This window comes from Macaca mulatta, chromosome 11, assembly GCF_049350105.2.
Source record: "Macaca mulatta isolate MMU2019108-1 chromosome 11, T2T-MMU8v2.0, whole genome shotgun sequence".
Classification (NCBI taxonomy): Eukaryota; Metazoa; Chordata; class Mammalia; order Primates; family Cercopithecidae; genus Macaca; species Macaca mulatta.
The window spans coordinates 87,279,903-87,307,209 of record NC_133416.1 but is presented as its reverse complement, the minus strand read 5'-3'; the positions used below and the strand labels follow the sequence as shown (position 1 = coordinate 87,307,209).

The following is a 27,307-nucleotide window of genomic DNA, read 5'->3' as shown; positions in this document are numbered from 1 at the left end:
AGAGTGAAAGAATGTTGCTAGGTAAACAAATGAAAAAAACATTAGGATGAGTTGAGCATTTATGTACTGGAGGAACTTTCTCCTTATTAGGGTTGAAAAAGTGTGTAGCCTGAAATCCCAGCACTTTGGGAGGCTGATGCAGGCAGACCGCTTGAGCTCAGGAGTTCAAGACAAGCCTGGGCAACATGGCAAAACAGCATCTCTACAAAAAATACAAAAATAACCAGGTGTGGTGGCATGCCCCTGGAGTCTCAGCTACTTGGGAGGCTGAGATGGGAGCATCTCTTGAGTCTGGGAGGTCGAGGCTGTAGTGAGCCGAGATCATATCACTGCACTCCACAAAAAGAAAGAAAAGAGAAGAGAAAAGAAAAGAAAAGAAATTTGTAAAGGATTATGAGAGCTAATTCTCAAGTGACTGGAGTGTACTTTCAATTTCTCAGGCTTTTTGCACTTATTTTCCTTTTTTTCTCGCTATGTGGTGAGAGGCTAAACAAAATCAACTCTGAGGTTTCCTGCTGTTGATTTTCTTGAGAACAAGAAAAACAGTGTTTATCAGATAAAGTAGAGGTGTGAAGTTATGCTTCACCATTATTTTATAGCTTAACTAGAGACAAGTAAAATATTAAAAGGTAGAAAATAAGATGATGACGTTTTCAAAGTAATTTTTGACCAGATGAATATTCCTAGAAGAAAAAAAATTAAAATTCTATAATTAGCATAAAATATTTTAAATTAATTATAAGATTATATTACCCTAATTAATATCTATTCTATTGCTTTTATTTAGGTTCTCAATAGTTCTTATTTTGTTTAATGAAACTGACTCAGTTTATCACCTTGCTTCAAGTCTTGATCTGATTCACTCAGTCCTCTACAAAGGATTCTTCCAAAAATAAAATATTCTTGATATTATTCTTGATTTTTAAAAAAGCCTTCCAATTACTCTTTTTAAAAATCAAAACCAAAATTTTTAGCCTATTGCACAGTCACCTCACAATTCAGCCCTCAACTGTCTTTGGAGAATCTCCACCTCCCCACCACTCCCACAGACTTGCACCCTTCACTCCACTAAGGCTGAACTGTTTGCCATTTACTGGTAAAGCCGTTTCTTTTCCAACTCTGTGACTGTTCCCAGGGAAAAGACTAGAGCTAGAAGAACAGGGCATTTGCTTCAGGCACAAAGTTTAAAGGGATGCCAAAAAACTCAGTCATCAAGGTAAATATTTTAATGCAACATTTTTAAAAATCAAAATCAATGCAAAAAAAAAAAAGATAAAATATCAAAATTTAAAATAAAGGCAATATCAGTATTCCTCCCTGAAATTCACTCTGCCTAGGAAAGTCTTACTTAAATTTGAAGACTTGACTTAAACATTTCTTCTCTGAGGAGACTCTTACCTTCCCAGAGCACAGCATTTTTTTCTGCCCTCTGACTCTGTTGCCATAAGTCTCCAATTCGTGTTTTATTTATCTCAACATGTACTCCTCTGAACTGAGAATTTTTAAACCATTTCTTCATCTCAGTGATTGATATGCATTAGGAATTCCACTACTATCTGCTATTATATATGAACAAATAATAGGTTACAGTAAGTATAGTAAGATACAGAATTTGGAATCAGAAACAGAAATTCCAATTCCTTATCTACAATTTATATATTTGTCAATTTTATGGAGCAGAGTAAATCTCTGAGCCTGTTTCTCTGTCTTTGGAATGCAAATGAACTTACTTCTTTGGGGCTTTCAGAAGTTAGGTATTTATCAAATATTTTGAAAGAGAGGTCAAATAGAGTAGACATTTATTCATTCACGTGAATTCCAGTGAAGAAGGTGAAAAGAGAGAAAGGACAATGTGGTTTACTTAGCAAAAAGAGCTACATCTTTGAAAATAAAAGCAAGAAAAGCATTGAGGACACTGCTAAGGAAACTGCAAGTGCTTCAGCATGGCTGCATATAAACAGTGACAGATCTATCAAAGGATTAGACAGGAAACAAAAGGAGGCAGAGCCTAGGCCATGGATGAGGCTCTTGGGTAATACTCCATCTAAGGGGTCTTAACTCCATCCAAGAACATGTGGTGAAACTGAGTGAGCCTTGAGTTAACAGAATGAGTTACTGCCGAAATTGTAAATGAGGTTCACAAGTTACACTGAGTTTGACAATAGAGGAAAAAGAAAAAATAAGACATCACACATTAAAGTTTGCAAACTATTACTATTTCAAAAGCATCATTGAACAAACTTTTTAAAGGAAATTATAGCAGGGATAGAGAAAAAAGAAATACTTGAGATACTGGAAAGTTAGGATATATAAGATTTGGCAACAGATTGCAAGAGTGCAAGGAGATGATTGAGAGTGAAGTATACGGCATGAGGAGGTATAATGCATGAATAAAAAATACCAGTATTTTATTGTTTTCATATAAAATGGGCACCAAATTATCTGGCCTTAATGCTAATATCTTTCCTCAGAACACCAGTCCTATTGTTTTGTCCAAACATTGATTACATCTCAGAGGTTGCCTTCTTGTTTTTCCTGCACGTAGCAGTTGAGAAGAAAGAATGACAAATGCTGGTAGTCATAAACATTTTTTCCACAAAAATAAGTACTTATGTAATTCAGTAAAGAGATGCAAAGACTTGTTCAAAGACTGTGAAGGAACTCCTGGAGCTAAGGTAAGATCATGTGCAATGTTTAATGGCTGATAGAAAGGGCAGATGAGAAAAACAGAGTCAGAAAAGTAGAAGAGGGGTTTTGAAATGAAAATGTCATGGGAGATGGGAGTAAGACTAAGTTTTGTTCATATCTTGGTTATGCAAATTACTGCTATTTAACCTTGAGCTACTTATTTAATCTTCGTATTTTCTCAGATGTTAAATGAATTAAATAATATCAATTAGTTGTGAGGATTAAATATAATATGTGTAATACTTTGCATAGTGCCTTTTATATACACAGGGATAATAATATAAAGTGGTTACCGCTACTAGCAGTTTGAATTTTATGACTTAGATTACACAAATGAAAATAATTTGTGAAAAACCAGCATTTAGAGGAAGAGCTTGTCTAATAATGTAGAAGGTGAATTTTAAATATGTGTGTATGTATATTGTCATATTTAAAATAAAATATGTGGAAACAAAGAAAGAATGAAAGAAAGGGAGAGAGGGAAGAAAGGAGAGAGAGAGGGAGAGAGAGAGGAAGAAGGGAGGGAGGGAGGAAAGGAAAAGCTACTATACTACACTGTACATGCTATCTTTAGTATCTCAGAGAAGACAAATAGCAAAAATAAAAAGCATCTTCCAAACAAAAAGGAAAATGTACAAAAATATATATATATAAATTGGGTATCACTAATCCAGCAAACCTTGTACTCAGAAGGAAAGCACATTACCACCATCTGTCTCTCAACTCACATATTGGCTTTACAGTAGGAAGGTGTATCAGCCAGCATTCCTACAGAACACAGATGGCACAATCAGAAGTAGTAATTTAAGAAGGATTAGTGAAGGGATTATCTACAAATGTATGGGTGGGATTAAGGGAAACCAACAACTATTGATGAAGCACCTCAGGACTGGCAACAGTGGAAGCTATTACTACCTCTAGGCCTAAAGGGGTAAGAGAAGGAGCAGTTACCAGAACTCAGGAGAGCCGTAGCTGTAGCTGTAGGAAAGGTCTGGGTGCTGGATGGGATCTGTGACTTGTATAAACCCAGCCACTGCCAAATCTCAGGCCCGCAGGGCAGAAATCAAACTCTCTTCCCCCTTACTGGTGCATCCAATCAACTGAACTCAAATGGAAGCCAGAAGAAACAGAGCTCAGTTGATCCTTTTCATAGAGGTCAGCCTGAGATAAAAAACAAAGCAGATAGCGCAAGAAAGAAGAATGTAAATTACTGTGGGTGGGTGGAAGGAACAACTTGAGAATATCTAGTTTCCGGACAGCAGAAACCTTTGTCATATATCTCTGTACACGCATCCCACCACCACTAACTCATCACCTCAAATCAGATATAATATTTTGCACATAGTTGGCCGGTGATAAATGCTTAATGAATAAAGAACACAATGGTATATATGTCCAGAGCAAAGATTAGAATAAATGGAAAAGATCAGAAAGTAGGAGAGAAGCAAAGAACATGTCATCTGAATCTCTTTAGATCTTCTTCCAGTTTTACAAATCTCTAAAGAATCCTAGGAGAAGAAAAAGTACTGGACAGACATAAGACAAGAAATATCTTGCAAATTTTTTCAAGACCCATTTGGCACATGCCTCCTACCCTAGTATCCCACACAGGGAGAAGGCGCTATCATGAGACTATTTTCTGAACTTACTTATTTCAACACCATTTCCTCATTTTATTTTACACCAGTCCCCCTCTATCCTTGGAAGACCCTTTCTATTCCTGTCCATTCATCTTTGTTTAATATCCTCTTCATGTCAAGAAATTTTCCCCTTATTTTTTCCTCCTCTACATTAATGTGCAATCAGTAATGCACAATAAATCATTATGTATATATTTGCAGAACCATGAGCCAATTAAACCTCTTTTCTTTATAAATTACCAAGTGTCAGGTATGTCTTTATACCAGTGTGAGAATGGACTAGTACATCTCAGTGTCTCACAGATCAAAGATGCTGCCATGGGCTCATGAAGTGGTGTCACCCAGACACAGGAGCCAGCCTGCTGCTCTCGCTGAACAGGGATGCGTTAATACAACATCAATAAGAATAATGACTGCAATGGATTAGAAGACTTGGGGTACATCAAAAGCTATGAAACAGAATCAGAAATGAACATGTGGCCATCATTGCTTACCTTGCAGAAATAAAAGGATTATAAGACAATACTTTGAGCAATTGTATGCTAACAAATTCAGAAGCTTAGATGAAACAAATTCCTAGTAAAACACAAACTACAATAACTGACACAAGAAGAAATAGAACATTTGAACAGACGTATAACAAGGAAAGAGACTGAATTCTAATCAGAACCTCCCACCAAAGAAGACTAGAGGACAAGGTGGCTTCACTGGTAAAGAGCACAAACATTTAAACAAACACCCAAAATTTTTTGCTTTGTAATGGTCTTCTAGTTTTTTAGGTATGTATACCCTGAAATAGTACCCTGAAGGAGAAGAGGAAAGGAATCTAACAAATTCAAAATATACTACATGATGAAGTTTTATAAATAACATCTCCATATTCTTCACAATTATACAGCAATATAGATATTGTTAATCTCTGCTTATAGACGAAGAAACTGAAGCTAGATAGCCAATTTTCACAATGTTACACAGTAGAGCCGAGATTTTGTTTACTGTATTCTTGAGGGGAAAAGCACACATCTTATAAATTCCCACCTTCTATCTCTCAGTCCCCATCTTTCATCGTTTGTGGTAGATTATTGGCCTCAATTCTTCATAGCCTCCCCTCTTATCTGTGGCCTTTGTCATGTGACTTCATTGTTTCTCCCATTGAAGAATGAAAGTATATCCTCCTCCTTCGCCTTGGGATCAGCCCTTTGACTTTACCAATGAAATATTAGCAACATAACATAACTAAAAGCTTGGAAAATGCTTGCAACAATTGGGCTTGCTCTCTTGCTCCTCTGTCATTGCCATGAAAACATACCCAACTTGGCCCATTGATCCCGAAAGGAAAATGAAAGACATGAAGGACAAAGCCAAATCACCCCAGCCAAGCCCAGCCTAGATCAGCTGAGAGCACATGAGAGAGCCTAGATGACATCAACAGTCACCCAGCTGAGCCCAGCTGAGATCAGCCAATCCTTAACTGACCTGCAGATCTAAATAATGCCTGTATAAAAAACGGCAGCAACAAAAACTCTGATTTCAAAGTGCCTCCACTATACCATATTATTCCTAAGCCTGATACTAACCACCCCTATGATCTCAGAAACGTTGATCTGTTTGAACATCAATTCTCCATTGTAAGAGACTGAATTTCTCCTACAATGGTCTCCAAATTCTAATATTCTATAATCTTTATTTTTATTTTATTTACAGAGAGGATTATGTCATTCCATTATTTGTTTCCTCTTTCTCTTTCTTCTCTCCAGATGATAATGCAATGGTATACAACAGAATGTCATAAACTATTTGTTCATTTGTTTACTCATTTAACAAACTTACAATATGTTAGGCATAAGAACAACTGTATGTTGGGCATAAGACCATGCCCTATCATCAGAAACTTGTAATTAAGTTAAATAAAAGTTAATTATGACAAATAAATAAAATAAAAACTCTCCCGAATTTTTTTTAAAGCTAAGTTATTGCTTTTACTGACAGATAGATAATTATGATGTGTCCGGGTTATATTTTTTTGGAAAGAATATCTTTTGTCTTATAGTAAAGAGGACCCAGTGAACAAATAATCATCTTTCCATTGATTATTAGTTTTCCTCCTTGAAAGAACTGTCTGTGTCAGCCTGTCATCCAGGAGTTCCATCCCACCTGCTCGGCAGTGGGGGCAAGTGATGCATGAGTCATATGAACACACCTATGATGATTGTGTCCACCCCACTCCCCCAAAAAGACCCATATTGGAGTTCCACCCCAAGTACCTCGAAAGTAACATTATTTTAAGGTATAGTCTTTACAGAGCTGATTAAATTAAAATGGGACCTGGAAGGTGGGCCCTAATCCAATATGACTGTGTCCTCGTAAAAGGGAAAACTTGGACAGAGACAGACATGTACCCAGGGATGACTATGTGAAGAGACAGGGGAGATGAGGGCCATCTACAAGTCAAGAAAAGAGGCCTGGAACAACTCGTACCCCCGCAGCCCTCAAAAGGAACCCACCTGCTGATACTTTGCTTTCAAGCTTCTAGTCTCCAAAACCAAGACAATAAATGTGTCTTTTTAAGCCACTCAGTTTGTGGTATTTTCTTAAGGCAGCCCTAGTGAACTAATACAGGTGTCCTTGTGTAGATTTATGATAGCTAACTTCACTCTAGCCACAGGAGACCCAGTTAATATAAAGGAATTAGTTGTATGTTTGAAAACTGCATTTGCCTATAAACAAAGTCACCATCTCTATAATTAGAGAAGTGCATCTGTTTCTATGACACTGCAATTTCTATGGTACTTGAGCAATGACAAAAATATGACTGTGGTTTTGTGATTGACATTTCTCAAAGGAAAGGGATAGATGTCTATTTAATAAACTACTTTTGAGGAATAAGAATTTTCAGATCACCTTAGAATAATTCCAAACTCACAAGGAATCAAAACCATAAAATCACTTTGGAATTTCTTTTCATAACTGTGTATTCATTCAATTTGTAATTCTGGAACTGTGGCATATGTGCTGAGGAAGTGAATTTGTTAATATGAAAATAGGAGTTTCTGTTCTTAGTTATAGGAATTTATTTAAATTCAAACATTGGCAAAGCTTTTGTTTTGAAGAGCTTTACCAAAGCAAATCTATCAGTTCTGAAGTCTGATTTCTATATGCTAATTTCGAATGAAGAACATACTGGGAAATGCTTTTCTCACAACCTTATGACTCAATAAATGACTGTAAGAAAGCAGATATTCACATGCTGTCTCATAATATCCCATCATTTCCAGATGGCTTTAATATTTGAGCTCCCCCATATGTCCTAGCTTAAAAATGTCTTCTCCCAAACCTTGCTCCTCCCACTATCTTGTATATTTCTACTAATGGTAGCACTATTCTTTCAGTAGCGTGAGAACTTAGTTATCTAAGATACCCTTCCCTTCCCCTATATTCAGTTAATTACCAAATATTGTAGATTCTATATTTGTACTTTGTTTGCCATACCACCAACTCATTTCAATTTTACTTGCCCATTCTATTAAAGCAGCCTGTTGAATGTATCCCATCTCCCAAATTTGTCTTATTAAGCCAGCCACTTAGTTTAATGTTCTTTTAGCACAATGTCATTTAAGTTACTCTGTACTCAAAATTCTTGAAAGGTTCTCAATTTCTTATCAATATTATTCAACATTAGATAATTTTTTATAATTTATATCCTACTTATTCTCATTTATCTCCTCCTCCTATTTACAATTTTTCCATGTTTCTCATTTTTCCCTTTTTCTATGCTTTTATTTATAACTTTCTCTTTTTTAAAATTTTTTATTTCCATAGGTTTTGGGGAAACAGGTGGCATTTGGTTACATGACTAAGTTCTTCAGTGGTAATTTGTGAGATTCTGGTATACCCATCACCCTAGCAGTATATACTGAACCTAATTTGTAGTCTTTTATCCTGATCCCTTTCCCAGCCTTTCCCCCGAGTCCCCAAAGTCCATTATGTCATTCTTATGCCTTTGAATCTTCATAGCTTAACTCCCTATGAATAAGAACATACAATGTTTGGTTTTTCATTCCTGAGTTACTTCACTTAGAATAATAGCCTCCAGTTACATTCACGTTGCTGTGAATGCTATTAATTTGTTCCTTTTTGGGGGCTGAGTAGTATTCCATCATATATATACCACAATTTCTTTATCCACTAGTTGACTGATGGGCATTTGGCCTGGTTCCATATTTCTGCAATTCTGAACTGTGCTGCTATAAACATGCATGTGCAAATATCTTTTTCATATAATGACTTCTTTTCCTCTGGGTAAATATTCAGTAGTGGGATTGCTGGATCAAATGGTAGTTCTACTTTTAGTTCTTGAAGGACTCTCCACGCTGTTTTTCATAGTGGCTGCACTACTTTATATTCCCACCAGCAGTGTAGAAGTGTTCCCTTTTTACCACATCCACACCAACATCTATGATTTTTGTTATTTTTTTTATCATGGCTATTCTTGCAGGAGTAAGATGGTATTGCATTGTGGTTTTTATTTGCATTTCCCTGTTAATTAGTGCTGTTGAGCATTTTTTCATATATTTGTTGGCCATTTGTATATTTTGAGAATTGTCTATTCATTTCCTTAGTCTACTTGTTGATGGGACTGTTTTTTTCTTGCTAATTTGTTTGAGTTCCTTGTAGATTCTGGATATTAGTCCTTTGTTGGATGTATAAATTGTGAAGATTTTCTCCCACTCTGTGGGTTGTCTGTTTACTCTGCTGACTGTTCCTTTTGCTGTGCAGAAGCTCTTTCGTTTAATTAAGTCCCACCTACTTATCTTTGTTTTTGTTGCATTTGCTTTGGGTTCCTGGTCATAAAGTCTTTGTCTAAGCCAATGTCTAGAAGGGTTTTTCCGATGTTATCTTCTAGAATTTTTATATTTTCAGGTCTTAGATTTAAGTCCCAGATCCATCTCAAGTTGATTTTTGTATAAAATGAGAGATGAGAATCCAGTCTCTTTCTCCTACATGTGACTTGCCAATTATCCCAGCACCATTTGTTGAATAGGGTGTCCTTTCCCCACTTTATGTCATTTGCTTTGTCAAAAATCAGTTGGCTGTAAGTATGCAACTTTACTTCTGGGTTCTCTATTATATTCCATTGGTTTATGTGCCTATTTTTATACAAATACCGTGTTGTTTTGGTGACTATGGCCTTATAGTATAGTTTGAAGTCAGGTAATGTGATGTCTCCAGATTTATTCTTTTCAGTTAGTCTTGCTTTGGCTATGTGGGCTCCTGTTTAGTTCCATATGAATTTTAGGAATTTTTTTCTAGTTCTGTGAAGAATGATGGTGGCAATTTGATGGAAATTGTGTTGAATTTGTAAATTGCTTTTGGTAGTACGGTCATTTTCACAATATCGATTCTACCCATCCAGGAGCATGGAATGTGTTTCCATTTGTTTGTGCCATCTATGATTTATTTCAGCAGTGTTTTGTAGTTTTTCTTGTAGAGGTCTTTCACCTCCTTGGTTAAGTATATTCCTTGAACAGACCAATAACAAGCAGTAAGAATGAAATGGTAATTTAAAAAATGACCAACAAAAAAAAGTCCAGGAGCAGATGTATTCACAGCTGAATTCTATCAGACATTCAAAGAGAATTTGTACCAGTCCTATTGACACTATTCTACAAGATAGAGAAAGAGGGAATCCTCTCTAAGTCATTCTGTGAAGCCAGTATCACTCTAATATCAAAACCAGGAAAGGACATAACAAAAAAACAAAACTACAGACCAATATCCCTGATGAACATAGATGTAAAAATCCTTAACAAAATACTAAGCTAACTGAATCCAACAGCATATCAAAAAGATAATCAACCATGATCAAGTGGGTTTCATACTAGGGTTGCAGGGATGGTTTAACACACACAAGTCAATAAATGTGATACATCACATAAACAGAATTAAAAGCAAAAATCACATGACCATCTAGTTGCAGAAAAAACATTTGACAAAATCTAGCATTGCTTTATGATTAAAATCCTCAGCAAAATAAACATAAAAGAGACATACCTCAATGTAATAAAAGCTATCTATTACAAACCCAGAGCTAACATAATACTGAACAGGGAAAAGTTTAAAGTATTCCCTCTGAGAACTGAAACAGGGCAAGGATGCCCACTCTCACCCCGTCTATTCAACATAGTACTGGAAATCCTAGCTAGAGCAATCAGACAAGAGAAATAAATAAAGGGCATCCAAATCAGTAAAGAGGAAGTCAAACTCTCACTGTTTGCTGATATGATCATATACCTAGAAAACCCTAAAGATTCCTCTGAAAAACTCCTAGAACTGATAATGAATTCAGAAAAGTTTCGGGATACAAAATTAATGTACACAAATCAGCAGCGCTGCGATACATTAACAGCGACCGAGCTGAGAATCAAATCAAGAACTCAACCCCTTTTACAAAAGCTACTCTCTCTCTTTCTCTCTCTCTCTATATATATATGCTCTCTCTATATATATACATATATATACATATATAGGCTATATATACATACACACATACACACACACACACATACACATATATATATATAGCCTTTACCTCCTATATCTGCCATTCTACCAATTCTGCAAGGCCCATTTCAGAGATAACCTCTTCTTTTTCTGAAATCTGTATAACCACACAATCCCTTACTCTAAACCCTTGGGTACAATGGATTTCTAAATTCAGAATCTTTTAGAATTTATATGCACATTTCATTTATTACATAACATCCCCAGTGGAGCCTGATAAGTCTCCTGGAGTCAAATATATTAAATTTTCTGCAATGAAACTTATAAAGTCACACTAAAGGAGGTATATAAATGCTATAAATAGCTTCATGTCAGTTCAAGTCAGAATTTGTAATCAAATGAGTTTACCACAAACTGTTTTTTAAAGACTGTTGTTTTTTTAAAAAACAAAACTCAGTTTTCAGAGCTTTATAGATTTTAGAATTGTGAATAAAAGTTTATAAGCTTGTGGCATTTTTCTCATACTTAAAATGCTTAGGATTTGCTAATTTCTACTTAGTTGATATTTATTTAAACCCACCATATAGAAGAAATTATTACTAACCAGGTACTAGATTAAAGATTTTACACACATAAATCAATAAAGAACCCACCAGGAAAATAGAATCCACTTCTGGAATTTACAACAGAAATTAATTCAAGGAATTAGTCACACAAGTGACTGGAAGAACTGAGAGCCAACATAGAAGAGTGAGGCAAGCCAGAGAACAGCAAGAAACCACTACCACCCTTATGATACATAGACACACAGACTAATAGAACAAAATAGAGAACCCAGAAACAAATCCACACACCTACCGTGAACTCACTTTTCAAAAAAGTGCCAAGAACAACCACTGGGGAAAAAATGGTCTCTTCAATAAATGGTGCTGGGAAAACTGGCTATCCATATGAAGAAGAATGAAACTAAACCCCTATCTCTCACCATATACAAAAATAAAATCAAAATAGATTTAACACTTAAATCTAAGACCTCAAACTATGAAAATACTACAAGAAAACATTTGGAAAACCCTCCAAGACATTGGTCTCAGCAAAAATTTCTTGAGTAGTACTCTGTAAGTACAGGCGACCAAAGCAAAAGTGGACAAATGGGATCACCTCGAATTTAAAAGCTTCTGCACAGCAAAGGAAACAATCAGCAAAGTGAAGAGACAACCCATAGAATGGGAGAAAATATTTTCAAACCACCCATCTGACAAGGGATTAAAAACCAGAATATACAAGGATCTCAAACAAACTCTATGGGGAAAAAAAAAATCTAATAATCTGATTAAAAATGGGCAAAAGATTTGAATAGACAGTTCTCAAAAGAAGACATACAAATGGCAAGCAGATATATGAAAAGGTGTTCAATATTATTGATCATCAGAGGAATACAAATCAAAACTACAATGAGATATCACCTCAACTCAATTAAATGGTTTATATCCATAAAACAGGCAATAACAAATGCTGGCGAGGATGTGGAGGAAAGGGGACCCTCACACACTGTTGGTGGGAATATAAATCAGTACAACCACTATGGAGAACAGTTTGGAGGTTCCTCAAAAAACTAAAAATTGAGCCACCATATGATCCAGCAATTCCACTGCTGTATATATACCCCAAAGAAAGGAAATCAGTATATGGAAGAGATATTTGCACTCCCATAATTTTTGCAGCACTCTTCACAATAGACAAGATTTGGATGCAATCTAAGTGTCTCTATTAGTCCATTTTCATGCTGCTGATAGAGACATACCCAAGACTGGGCAATTTACAAAAAAAAAGGTTTATTGGACTTAACAGTTCCATGTGCCTGGGGAGGCCTTACAATCATGGAGGAAGGCAAGGAGGAGCAAGGGTCATCTTACATAGATGGCAGCAGGCAAAGAGGGAATTCGTGCAGGGGAACTCCTCTTTATAAAATGATCAGATCTCATGAGACTTGTTCACTATCACTAGAACAGCATTGGAAAGACTTCTCCCCATGACTGAATTATCTCCCACCGAGTCCCTTCCACAACACATAGGAATTCAAGATGAGATTTGTATGGGGGATGCAGCCAAACCATATCAGTGTCCATCAACAGATGAATGGTGTATTAGTCAGGGTTCTCTAGAGGGACAGAACTAATAGGATAGATGTATATATAAAGGGGAGTTTATTAAGGAGTATTGACTCACACGACCACAAGGTGAGGTCCCACAATAGGCTGTCTGTAAGCTGAGAAGCAAGGAAGCCAGTCTGAGTCCCAAAGCTGAAGAACTTGGAATCCGATGTTCAAGGGCAGGAAGCATTCAGCACGGGAGAAAGATGTAGACCAGAAGACTAAACCATTCTAGTCTTTTCATGTTCTTCTGCCTGCTTCTATTCTGGCCATACTGGCAGCTGATTAGATTGTGCCCACCCAGACTGAGGATAGGGTCTGCCTCTCCCAGTCCACTGACTCAAATGTTAATCTCCTTTGGCAACGCCTTCACAGGCACACCCAGGAAAAATATTTTGCATCCTTCAATCCAATCAAGTTGACACTCAATATTAGCCATCACAAGTAGATAAAGAAAATATGGTACATATACATAATGGAGTACTGTTCAGACATGAAAATGAATGAGATCCAGACATTTGCCACAACATGGATGTAACTGGAGGTCATTATGCTAAGTGAAATAAGCCAGGCACCGAAAGACAAACATCACACGTTCTCACTTATCTGTGGTACCTAAAAATCAACACAACTGAACTCATGGAGATAGAGAGTAGAAGGATGGTTACTAAAGGCTGAGAAGACAAGTGGAGAGGGTGGGAAGTGGGGATGATTAATCGGTACAAAAAAAATAGAAAGAATAAATAACACCTAATATGTGATAGCACAACAGGGTGACTATAGTCAATAATAATTTAATTGTACATTTAAAAATAACTAAGACTATAATTAGATTATTTGTAACACAAAGGGTAAATGTTTGAGGGGATGGATACCCCATATTACTTGATGTGATTATTATGCATTGCATGCCTGTATCAAAAAAATCTCATGTGCCCCATCTCATGCAATACATAATATATATACCTACTATGGAACCACAAAAATTAAAAATTAAAAAAGATTAACTCAAAGTTGATAATAGAACTGATTACAAAATGGAAAACCATAAAACCCCAAGAATATAACACAGGAGAAAACCCAGATAGCCTTGAATAGGGTGATGACTTTTTTAGATACAACATCAAAGTCATGATCCATGCAAGAAAGAATTGATAAGCTGTACTTCATTAAAATTTAAAACGTCTACTCTGTGAAAGACAAGGTCAAGAGAATGAGACGACAAACCACAGACTGAGAGGAAATCATTGCAAAAGACATATCTGATAAATAATTGTTATCCAAAATATACAAAGAACTCTTAAAACTCAACAAGAAAACAAACAACTCAATTATAAATGGGCCAAAGACCTTAAGGAACTCCTCATCAAAGAAGACATACAGATGAAAATTAAGCATATGAAAAGATGCTCCACATCCTACATCATCAGGAAAATGCCAATTAAAGCAATAATGTGATACCACTACATATTCATTAAAATGGTCAAAATCCAGAACACTAACAGTATCAAATGCTGGCAAGGATGTGTAGCAACAGGAACTTTCATTCACTGGTGGTGGGAATGCAAAATGGTACAGCCATTTGCAAAACAGTCTGGCAGTTTCTTACAAACAAAACATATTCTTACCATACGATCCAGCAATCACACTCCTTAGCACTTAACTATAGGAGTTGAAAACTTCTGGGGCGGAGCAAGATGGCCGAATAGGAACAGCTCCAGTCTCCAACTCCCAGCGCGAGCGACACAGAAGACCTGTGATTTCTGCATTTTCAACTGAGGTACTGGGTTCATCTCACTGGGGAGTGCCGGACGATCGGTGCTGGTCAGCTGCTGCAGCCCGACCAGCAAGAGCTGAAGCAGGGCGAGGCATTGCCTCACCTGGGAAGCAAGGGGGAAGGGAATCCCTTTTCCTAGCCAGGGGAACTGAGACACACAACACCTGGAAAATCGGGTAACTCCCACCCCAATACTGCGCTTTAAGCAAACAGGCACACCAGGAGATCATATCCCACACCTGGCCGGGAGGGTCCCACGCCCACGGAGCCTCCCTCATTGCTAGAACAGCAGTCTGTGATCTACCGGCAAGGCAGCAGCGAGGCTGGGGGAGGGGCGCCCGCCATTGCTGAGGCTTAAGTAGGTAAACAAAGCTGCTGGGAAGCTCGAACTGGGTGGAGCTCACAGCAGCTCAAGGAAACCTGCCTGTCTCTGTAGACTCCACCTCTGGGGACAGGGCAATAACAAACACAGCCGAAACCTCTGCAGACGCAAACGACTCTGTCTGACAGCTTTGAAGAGAGCAGTGGATCTCCCAACAAGGAGGTTGAGATCTGAGAAGGGACAGACTCCCTGCTCAAGTGGGTCCCTGACCCCTGAGTAGCCTAACTGGGAGACATCCCCCACTAGGGGCAGTCTGACACCCCACACCTCACAGGTGGAGTACACCCCTGAGAGGAAGCTTCCAAAGCAAGAATCAGACAGGTACACTCGCTGTTCAGAAATATTCTATCTTCTGCAGCCTCTGCTGCTGATACCCAGGCAAACAGGGTCTGGAGTGGACCTCAAGCAATCTCCAACAGACCTACAGCTGAGGGTCCTGACTGTTAGAAGGAAAACTATTAAACAGGAAGGACACCTACACCAAAACCCCATCAGAACATCACCATCATCAAAGACCAGAGGCAGATAAAACCACAAAGATGGGGAAAAAGCAGGGCAGAAAAGCTGGAAATTCAAAAAATAAGAGCGCATCTCCCCCGGCAAAGGAGCGCAGCTCATCGCCAGCAACGGATCAAAGCTGGATGGAGAATGACTTTGACGAGATGAGAGAAGAAGGCTTCAGTCCATCAAATTTCTCAGAGCTAAAGGAGGAATTACGTACCCAGCGCAAAGAAACTAAAAATCTTGAAAAAAAAGTGGAAGAATTGATGGCTAGAGTAATTAATGCAGAGAAGGTCATAAACGAAATGAAAGAGATGAAAACCATGACACGAGAAATACGTGACAAATGCACAAGCTTCAGTAACCGACTCGATCAACTGGAAGGAAGAGTATCTGCGATTGAGGATCAAATGAATGAAATGAAGCGAGAAGAGAAACCAAAAGAAAAAAGAAGAAAGGCCGGGCGCGGTGGCTCAAGCCTGTAATCCCAGCACTTTGGGAGGCCGAGACGGGCGGATCACGAGGTCAGGAGATCGAGACCATCCTGGCTAACACGGTGAAACCCCGTCTCTACTAAAAAATACAAAAAACTAGCCGGGCGTGGTGGCGGGCGCCTGTAGTCCCAGCTACTCGGGAGGCTGAGGCAGGAGAATGGCGTGAACCCAGGAGGCGGAGCTTGCAGTGAGCTGAGATCCGGCCACTGCACTCCAGCCTGGGCGACAGAGCGAGACTCCGTCTCAAAAAAAAAAACAAAAAAAAAAAAAAAAAAAAAAGAAAAAAGAAGAAAAAGAAATGAACAAAGCCTGCAAGAAGTATGGGATTATGTAAAAAGACCAAATCTATGCCTGATTGGGGTGCCTGAAAGTGAGGGGGAAAATGGAACCAAGTTGGAAAACACTCTTCAGGATATCATCCAGGAGAACTTCCCCAACCTAGTAGGGCAGGCCAACATTCAAATCCAGGAAATACAGAGAACGCCACAAAGATACTCCTCGAGAAGAGCAACTCCAAGACACATAATTGCCAGATTCACCAAAGTTGAAATGAAGGAAAAAATCTTAAGGGCAGCCAGAGAGAAAGGTCGGGTTACCCACAAAGGGAAGCCCATCAGACTAACAGCAGATCTCTCGGCAGAAACTCTCCAAGCCAGAAGAGAGTGGGGGCCAATATTCAACATTCTTAAAGAAAAGAATTTTAAACCCAGAATTTCATATCCAGCCAAACTAAGTTTCATAAGTGAAGGAGAAATAAAATCCTTTACAGATAAGCAAATGCTTACAGATTTTGTCACCACTAGGCCTGCCTTACAAGAGACCCTGAAGGAAGCACTAAACATGGAAAGGAACAACCGGTACCAGCCATTGCAAAAACATGCCAAAATGTAAAGACCATCGAGGCTAGGAAGAAACTGCATCAACTAACGAGCAAAATAACCAGTTAATATCATAATGGCAGGATCAAGTTCACACATAACAATCTTAACCTTAAATGTAAATGGACTAAATGCTCCAATTAAAAGACACAGACTGGCAAACTGGATCAAGAGTCAAGACCCATCAGTCTGCTGTATTCAGGAGACCCATCTCACACGCAGAGACATACATAGGCTCAAAATAAAGGGATGGAGGAAGATTTACCAAGCAAATGGAGAACAAAAAAAAGCGGGGGTTGCAATACTAGTCTCTGATAAAACAGACTTTAAACCATCAAAGATCAAAAGAGACAAAGAAGGCCATTACATAATGGTAAAGGGATCAATTCAACAGGAAGAGCTAACTATCCTAAATATATATGCACCCAATACAGGAGCACCCAGATTCATAAAGCAAGTCCTTAGAGACTTACAAAGAGACTTAGACTCCCATACAATAATAATGGGAGACTTCAACACTCCACTGTCAACATTAGACAGATCAACGAGACAGAAAGTTAACAAGGATATCCAGGAATTGAACTCAGCTCTGCAGCAAGCAGACCTAATAGACATCTATAGAACTCTCCACCCCAAATCAACAGAATATACATTCTTCTCAGCACCACATCATACTTACTCCAAAGTCGACCACGTAATTGGAAGTAAAGCACTCCTCAGCAAATGTACAAGAACAGAAATTATAACAAACTGTCTCTCAGACCACAGTGCAATCAAACTAGAACTCAGGACTAAGAAACTCAATCAAAACCGCTCAACTACATGGAAACTGAACAACCTGCTCCTGAATGACTACTGGGTACATAACGAAATGAAGGCAGAAATAAAGATGTTCTTTGAAACCAATGAGAACAAAGATACAACATACCAGAATCTCTGGGACACATTTAAAGCAGTGTGTAGAGGGAAATTTATAGCACTAAATGCCCACAAGAGAAAGCAGGAAAGATCTAAAATTGACACTCTAACATCACAATTAAAAGAACTAGAGAAGCAAGAGCAAACACATTCGAAAGCTAGCAGAAGGCTAGAAATAACTAAGATCAGAGCAGAACTGAAGGAGATAGAGACACAAAAAACTCTCCAAAAAATCAATGAATCCAGGAGTTGGTTTTTTGAAAAGATCAACAAAATTGACAGACCACTAGCAAGACTAATAAAGAAGAAAAGAGAGAAGAATCAAATCGACGCAATTAAAAATGATCAAGGGGATATCACCACCGACCCCACAGAAATACAAACTACCATCAGAGAATACTATAAACACCTCTACGCAAATAAACTGGAAAATCTAGAAGAAATGGATAATTTCCTGGACACTTACACTCTTCCAAGACTAAACCAGGAAGAAGTTGAATCCCTGAATAGACCAATAGCAGGCTCTGAAATTGAGGCAATAATTAATAGCCTACCAACCAAAAAAAGTCCAGGACCAGATGGATTCACAGCTGAATTCTACCAGAGGTACAAGGAGGAGTTGGTACCATTCCTTCTGAAACTATTCCAATCAATAGAAAAAGAGGGAATCCTCCCTAACTCATTTTATGAGGCCAACATCATCCTGATACCAAAGCCTGGCAGAGACACAACAAAAAAAGAGAATTTTAGACCAATATCCCTGATGAACATCGATGCAAAAATCCTCAATAAAATACTGGCAAACCGGATTCAGCAACACATCAAAAAGCTTATCCACCATGATCAAGTGGGCTTCATCCCTGGGATGCAAGGCTGGTTCAACATTCGCAAATCAATAAACATAATCCAGCATATAAACAGAACCAAAGACAAGAACCACATGATTATCTCAATAGATGCAGAAAAGGCTTTTGACAAAATTCAACAGCCCTTCATGCTAAAAACGCTCAATAAATTCGGTATTGATGGAACGTACCTCAAAATAATAACAGCTATTTATGACAAACCCACAGCCAATATCATACTGAATGGGCAAAAACTGGAAAAATTCCCTTTGAAAACTGGCACAAGACAGGGATGCCCTCTCTCACCACTCCTATTCAACATAGTGTTGGAAGTTCTGGCTAGGGCAATTAGGCAAGAGAAAGAAATCAAAGGTATTCAGTTAGGAAAAGAAGAAGTCAAACTGCCCCTGTTTGCAGATGACATGATTGTATATTTAGAAAACCCCATTGTCTCAGCCCAAAATCTCCTTAAGCTGATAAGCAACTTCAGCAAAGTCTCAGGATACAAAATTAATGTGCAAAAATCACAAGCATTCTTATACACCAGTAACAGACAAACAGAGAGCCAAATCAGGAATGAACTCCCATTCACAACTGCTTCAAAGAGAATCAAATACCTAGGAATCCAACTTACAAGGGATGTAAAGGACCTCTTCAAGGAGAACTACAAACCACTGCTCAGTGAAATAAAAGAGGACACAAACAAATGGAAGAACATACCATGCTCATGGATAGGAAGAATCAATATCGTGAAAATGGCCATACTGCCCAAGGTAATTTATAGATTCAATGCCATCCCCATCAAGCTACCAATGAGTTTCTTCACAGAATTGGAAAAAACTGCTTTAAAGTTCATATGGAACCAAAAAAGAGCCCGCATCTCCAAGACAATCCTAAGTCAAAAGAACAAAGCTGGAGGCATCACACTACCTGACTTCAAACTATACTACAAGGCTACAGTAACCAAAACAGCATGGTACTGGTACCAAAACAGAGATATAGACCAATGGAACAGAACAGAGTCCTCAGAAATAATACCACACATCTACAGCCATCTGATCTTTGACAAGCCTGAGAGAAACAAGAAATGGGGAAAGGATTCCCTATTTAATAAATGGTGCTGGGAAAATTGGCTAGCCATAAGTAGAAAGCTGAAACTGGATCCTTTCCTTACTCCTTATACGAAAATTAATTCAAGATGGATTAGAGACTTAAATGTTAGACCTAATATCATAAAAATCCTAGAGGAAAACCTAGGTAGTACCATACAGGACATAGGCATGGGCAAAGACTTCATGTCTAAAACACCAAAAGCAACGGCAGCAAAAGCCAAAATTGACAAATGGGATCTCATTAAATTAAAGAGCTTCTGCACAGCAAAAGAAACTACCATCAGAGTGAACAGGCAACCTACAGAATGGGAGAAAATTTTTGCAATCTACTCATCTGACAAAGGGCTAATATCCAGAACCTACAAAGAACTCAATCAAATTTACAAGAAAAAAACAAACAACCCCATCAAAAAGTGGGCAAAGGATATGAACAGACATTTCTCAAAAGAAGACATTCATACAGCCAACAGACACATGAAAAAATGCTCATCATCACTGGCCATCAGAGAAATGCAAATCAAAACCACAATGAGATACCATCTCACACCAGTTAGAATGGCGATCATTAAAAAGTCAGGAAACAACAGGTGCTGGAGAGGATGTGGAGAAATAGGAACACTTTTACACTGTTGGTGGGATTGTAAACTAGTTCAACCATTATGGAAAACAGTATGGCGATTCCTCAAGGATCTAGAACTAGATGTACCATATGACCCAGCCATCCCATTACTGGGTATGTACCCAAAGGATTATAAATTATGCTGCTATAAAGACACATGCACACGTATGTTTATTGCAGCACTATTCACAATAGCAAAGACTTGGAATCAACCCAAATGTCCATCAGTGACAGATTGGATTAAGAAAATGTGGCACATATACACCATGGAATACTATGCAGCCATCAAAAAGGATGAGTTTGCGTCCTTTGTAGGGACATGGATGCAGCTGGAAACCACCATTCTTAGCAAACTATCACAAGAACGGAAAACCAAACACCGCATGTTCTCACTCATAGGTGGGAACTGAACAATGAGATCACTTGGACTCAGGAAGGGGAACATCACACACAGGGGCCTATCATGGGGAGGGGGGAGGGGGGAGGGATTGCATTGGGAGTTATACCTGATGTAAATGATGAGTTGATGGGTGCAGCACACCAACATGGCACAAGTATACATATGTAACAAACCTGCACGTTATGCACATGTACCCTACAACTTAAAGTATAATAATAATAAATAAATTAAAAAAAAAAAAAAGAAAACTTCTGTCCACACAAAAACCTGTACACAGATGTTTATAGTAGCTTTATTTTTGCCAAAACTTGGAAGCAATTAAGATGTCCTTCAGTAGGTGAATGAATTAATATGGTATATCCAGACAATGGAATATAATTCAACATTGTTAAAAGGTAAACTGAAGCACATTTAAATTTTTTTTTATTTATTTGAGCAAACAATGATTCATGAATTGCTCAGTTCCAAACTAGAAGTAGTTTGGCGGTTCAAAGAGGGAGTGCAAAGGGGAGGTTTTATAGGACGAAGCTGGAAGTAAAGCAAATAAAATATTTGATTATGCAGCTGCCTTATTTGGTATAGGCTCCTGGAAAGTCCCTAGTTACACAACTATAACAGTTGGTGGTTTCTGATTAGTTGAGCTTAAGTTTTCTCTTTCTTTAATATGGGCATTTACAAGAAATAGTCCAAGTTAAGTTTTGGGTTTTTTTGTTTGTTTGTTTTTTGTTTTTTGTGGTTTTTTTGTTTGTTTGTTTTTTCCTTTCTAATGGAGTCTTGCTCTGTTGCCCAGGCTGGAGTGCAGTGGCATGATCTCAGCTCACTGCAACCTCCACCTCCTGAGTTCAACTGATTCTCCTGCCCCATTCTCCTGAGTAGTTGGGACTACTGGCATGAGCCACCATGCCTGGCTAATTTTTGTGTTTTTAGTAGAAACGGTATTTTGCCACATTGGCCAGGCTGGTCTTGAGCTGCTGACCTCAAGTGATCCACCCACCTCAGCCTCCTAAAGTGCTGGGATTACAGGAGTGAGCCACTGTACCCAGCTTCAAGTTAAGTTTTGATTATGTTTGCAAATCAAATAAGGTTAAAGTCGCATATGACACTTAACTGTCTTTGTCCACTTACAGATTCTTCAGGTACAGTCTCTATTTTATTTTAGTTTAACAGCATTAAGAAAAAATGAAAAGATATGGAGGAAATTTAAATGCATATTACTAAGTGAAAAAAGCCAATCTGAAATGACTACATATGTCTGATTCCAACTACATGACATTCTGGGAAAGGCTGAACTATGTAGACAATAAAAAATATCTACGGTTGCCAGGATTTGGAGGGTTATAGAGGAGGGATGTATAGGCAGAGCACAGAGGATTTTTAGGGCAGTGACATTTATATGATTTATATGATACTACAATGGTGAAAATATGTCATTATATATTTGTACAAACCCATAGAGTGTATAACAACAAGAGTGAACTCTAATGTAAATTATGGACTTGGGGTGATTATGATGTGTCAATGTAGATTCATCAGTTTTAACAAATGTGCCACTCTGGTGGAAGATGTTGATAATGAGAGAAGCTATACACATGTGAAGACAGAGAAGGTATAGATTAAATGTGTCTCCCCCAAATTCTTACGTTGAAAACTTAATCCCCAATGCAATGGTCTCAGGAGGTGGAGCCTTTGAGGGGGTAATTAGGTCATGAGGCTGGAACCCTCATGAATGGGATTAATGCCCTTATAAAAGAGACCCCGGAGAACTCCCTTGCTCCTTCTGCCATCTGAGGACATAATGAAAAGATGGCTGTCTATGAACCAGAAAATGTGCCCTCATCAGGCACCAAATCTGCTGGGGTGTTACTCTTGAACTTCCCAACTTCCAGAATAAGAAATAAATTTCCATTGTTGATAAGGCCATACTATAGGACTTTGCTATAGCTGTCCGAAAGGATTAGTACAGGAAATATATGGGAAATCTCTGTACCTTTCTCTCAATTTTGCTGTGAAACTAAAATTGCTATTTAAAAAATAAAGTACTTATTTCATTTAAAAAATTGATGACACATCCGGGTGTGGTTGCTCATGCCTGTAATCCCAGCACTTTGGGAGGCTGAGGCAGGTGGACCACCTGAGGTTAGGAATTCGACACCAGCCTGGCCAACATGGTGAAACCCTGTCTCTACTAAAAATACAAAAATTAGCCAGGCATGGTGGTGCACACCTGTAATCCTAGCTGAGGCTGAGGCAGGAGAATCTCTTGAACCTGGGAGGCGGAGGTTGCAGTGAGTCAAGATTGTGCCACCGCACTCCAGCCTGGGTGACAGAGTGAGACTCTGTCTCAAAAAAAAAATAATAAATAGTAAATTAATAAAATTTTTTAAATGATGACAAAGGTTGGATTTTTGCAACAGGTGATTGGATTACCCATCCTCAAATTCTAGGACTACTCAAAGGTCATTGGTGACTATAAATTGCCTTACATCCATAAACTGTTTTACTCTTGAGTTCCCACAGCACTCTGGGATGAGTGTCCTCTAGTTCCAAGTTATTGTTTGCATCTGTTTTGTCATTAGGTTTATAACATACCATGATTCTGTCACTATTAATTCTAGTACCTCTGACCTTTCAGCTTTGAGCTGAAATTTGGGAGGGACGATCTTCTCACCAAATTCCTTAGCAAAGAATGAAACAAAACTGATTGAGCCTCTGCTTTCTCTTCTCATGCCTCAAGACCTCTTTCAACTCATCGAACAGTGCTACTTTGGCTTGGGCTCCAACAGAACTGAGAAGTAAGAGAATCTGTTTTCTCTCCTCTTCACTATTAAACTCCCAACCACCAAGAGCTACTACTTTATCACACCCCACCTTTCAGTTCTCCTCTCCGACACGGAGCCTAACATGCTCAGGTGACCCCATTCCTTCTTGCCCTAGGAGAAACCAGTCTAATTTTACAAATTCTCACTGATAGTGCCAGATGACTCTAACATGGAATGTACTGTTCTCAATTGAGTAAAAAGAGGCCCCAGATCTATCGTAACTTAAGTTGGGGGGGCAGTTATTTGACTTCTCTGACCTTAATTTCCTTGTCCAAAAACAATAATGGTAAAAATAAATACCATACACAGTTGTAAAGAGAATCAACTGATAATACCTGTAAAGTGAACTGCACAGCACAGACAAGTGAATAATTAGATACTATTGTTAGATTCTACAAGGCGCAGAAGTCAATGCTGCTTTTGATTCACAGTAATTTTTAAATGTCTTCTAAGTCAGAGAGCTGTTCACATTCACAGTGACATTAGTTGACTAGTCTATTAGTGACTAGTGACTCTTCAGTAACTAGTTGACTCTTTCCTTGCCTCTCACCACCATCATTCCCTCTGTTCTAGAATATTTACAACCCACAAGGAGTCTATCTAAAGGAGACAGCTAATATCTAAAGGTACAATTCTATGCTCCAAAACAACAATACTAATTCAAGTATGAATAATATGACCCTATTCCCACAGATCTTTTTTTTTATAGAATTCTGCTTTTAATGTCTCCAGATAAACTGATTTTTATTTTATTTTATTTTATTTATTTTGGAGAGAGCTTACATTTTAATAGGGGAAGTAGACCATGAGCTTGTAAATATGTGAATAAGCAAAATAATTTCAGAATGTTTTAAGTGCTAAGAAAGAAAGAAGCAGGTAATGGAGTAAAAAGTAACTTGAAATTACTTTAGATTGTGTATTTAGAGCATACCTCTTTGAGTTGTGACTCTGTGGCTAACCATGGGATACTTTAAGCTCATCTTGTCTTTTCTAGTTTCTATCAAATCTTAGTTTGCCTCTTAGTCTCTGCTTCCTATCCTAAATCTTATTATTCCTTTGAATTTAGAGTTGCTTTTTGTATACATTGGATTAACTATGTAGGATGACTTATTCAATTAGAAATTCATCCTAAATTCCTAGCTGTAGGCATTTGGCCAAATTTCCTCCTAGGAAAATTTTTGACTGGGGAAATCCATCCATAAACTGACATTTTAGACTTTAGAGAAATCTCAGAAAGGTTTTTATTTTCACCTACCCTTTCTCACAAGGATTTCAAAATTAATTTTATTGTGATTCCTATTATCTATCATTTCTTCCATGAATGAATTGCCAAAATCAAATAATATTATTTTGTCCTTTTTGTACTGTAATTTTTTAAAAATATAAATACCAGCATAATTTTTCAGAAATTGCTTTTAAAAGTAAAAATAAAAAGCATCTATTTCTACTTGTTTTCTATGCCTTTCTTTTTCTAGACTTACAGTAGAGTATAGACATGAGCTTCAGAGAATCTGCACATTTCCATCAATTATATAAAATAGTTATGGGTGCATGCATCTTCCTAGGGAAAGGGCTCTTGATCTTCAGTCATGATCCATGACTCACCAAAGGTGAACAATAACTATAAGGCCCCTTATCGAGACAATCACAATGAATGTCTGTGAATTTAAGACCTACTTTTGAGTTTTCTGTGCTCTACTACAAGGCTGCAGGTCTTCCCTTCTCCAGTAATTGTAGATTTGTTCACTGTCTTAGAAACAGCAAAAATCCAATGACTGGCCCATTACTCGCTGCCTAGATGAAAGATAAATGTAGATGGATGAGTCCTTAACATTCCCCTTTGAACTCCCAGACTACTGGGGTAATTCTGGAGTTTCCTTTGCAGGTCAATTTGGAAGATTCTTTTGAACAGCTTTATCTTTTCATTTTTATTGGATAAGAAATTACTCTACATTCTGTTCAGCAATAAACACATTATTCTGTTGTAGCTGCATAGAAAGAAAACCATTTTCAAAACGAATATCACATAGAGGACAAGTATAATTCTTGAAAGAAGTTTGGCTCAATGAGGTAAACAGAAAAACATATTCTAGAGACATTTCCAGGGAACAAGGACCTTTGGTCACACAGTACTCTATTTGAGAGAGAGCAAACTCCTTTCTATAATTATTGGCATTCATTTTTTTTGGTTTGCATCAGACGTTATATTAAGAAAAGCAAAAAATGGCAGAGCATTTTCAATGCCTTTGAATATACAGAAGAATACACATATATCTCTCTGGCCAAATAAGTTATTTTCTGCGTGTAAATTAGTCCCTTAGAGGACTATTAACTCTTTTAGCATGGAAGAACTAGATATAAAAATAGTACACCTGAATAGCGTACTACATGAGCAGTTTATCACTCCAGTAAGATCAAAAATCACTATTCTATAAATAAAATAGTGACTGACGTAACGTTGAGCACATTATTTACTGCCCATATTCTGTTAGTTACTCTTGACGGCCTCCTTTATGCCATCATGAGCAACTAACACACTCTATCAAATGCGGCAGACCTGCGTCAAACCTCTTCTCCTGCTCCAAAACAAACCCCTCTGAAGTGAACCTTTGACTTGAGCACTCCGTTGCCTAGGGCTCGAGTTTCTCCTGACCACTCAGCAATGCAAGAATTTTGTGCAGGGAACTATACACAACTCCACAGGGTTCCAGAAGGTAGAAAACAAACCATGAAAAATGGGAGAAATTAAGGCTGATAAGGGAGAGAGAGGAAGAACACTTTTCAATTAATGGGAGAGGTGTGTCTATCACTAGGAACCACTTGGAACACAGGCAGGTCAAGCAGTGACATTTAGGATGTGATTGGAGGGGTTTAAAAAAATCTTTTCCTATTCATTCCCACCCCCTAACCAAATTCAGATCCATAGTCTCTTATTGCAAACCCAAGAAGTCAGTTGTAAATTTGGAATTCTAAACTTTAGGGACTTCAGAAAGTTAACAGGGTACATATACTTTATATTATTATGTAACATCCTATAGTGGGGTATGGGGTAATCCCCCATTATCAAATACATTAATATTCCTGCTGCAAAATCTATGAATATTTCCATTAAATATGACAATGAAGACTATAAAAAGCCTCATGTCAATTCATGATAGGTTTTTACCTAATTAGGTCAGGTCAGCCTTTGTCACCCAACTATTTTCCCAGAGTGGAATATTGCTGTTACTTCATCCCAGCCCATCTTTCCCACCTCTTGCACATATGCCTTCCCATAACAATTGCCAGTTGCCTGAGTGGTCCCAAGTCCTCCAGATTTAATTTCATTTTTAAATCAAAATGAGTCCAGTTCCTGTCCAATGTATCATGGGAAAGCCCCTCTTCTGCCACCCCTGCCGTATCTCTACATCTTCCCTGACTTGTCCTTTCTGCTGGACTCCCCTCCTCATTCACCTCTAGCTTCTGGTGGCTGTTTTATTTTCTCTACCTCTTTTGGCCCAACTACAGAACACAGTCCCTTTTCCTAAGATTACCTAATGCAACCAAAGCAGTGGGGATAGAGAGAAGGAAACAGACACAG

General features: G+C 38.1%; 1 long non-coding RNA gene across 1 annotated transcript in view; it reads left to right on the top strand.

The window, feature by feature from the left end:
- The first annotated feature begins 2,641 nt into the window (after nt 1-2,641).
- The window catches only part of LOC114671065 (uncharacterized), an 82,883-nt gene continuing 58,217 nt past the window's right edge, over nt 2,642-27,307 (top strand). Inside the window, exon 1 of the long non-coding RNA XR_003720965.2 lies at nt 2,642-2,675. This is a non-coding gene — a long non-coding RNA (uncharacterized LOC114671065). The remainder of the gene's footprint in view (nt 2,676-27,307) is intronic.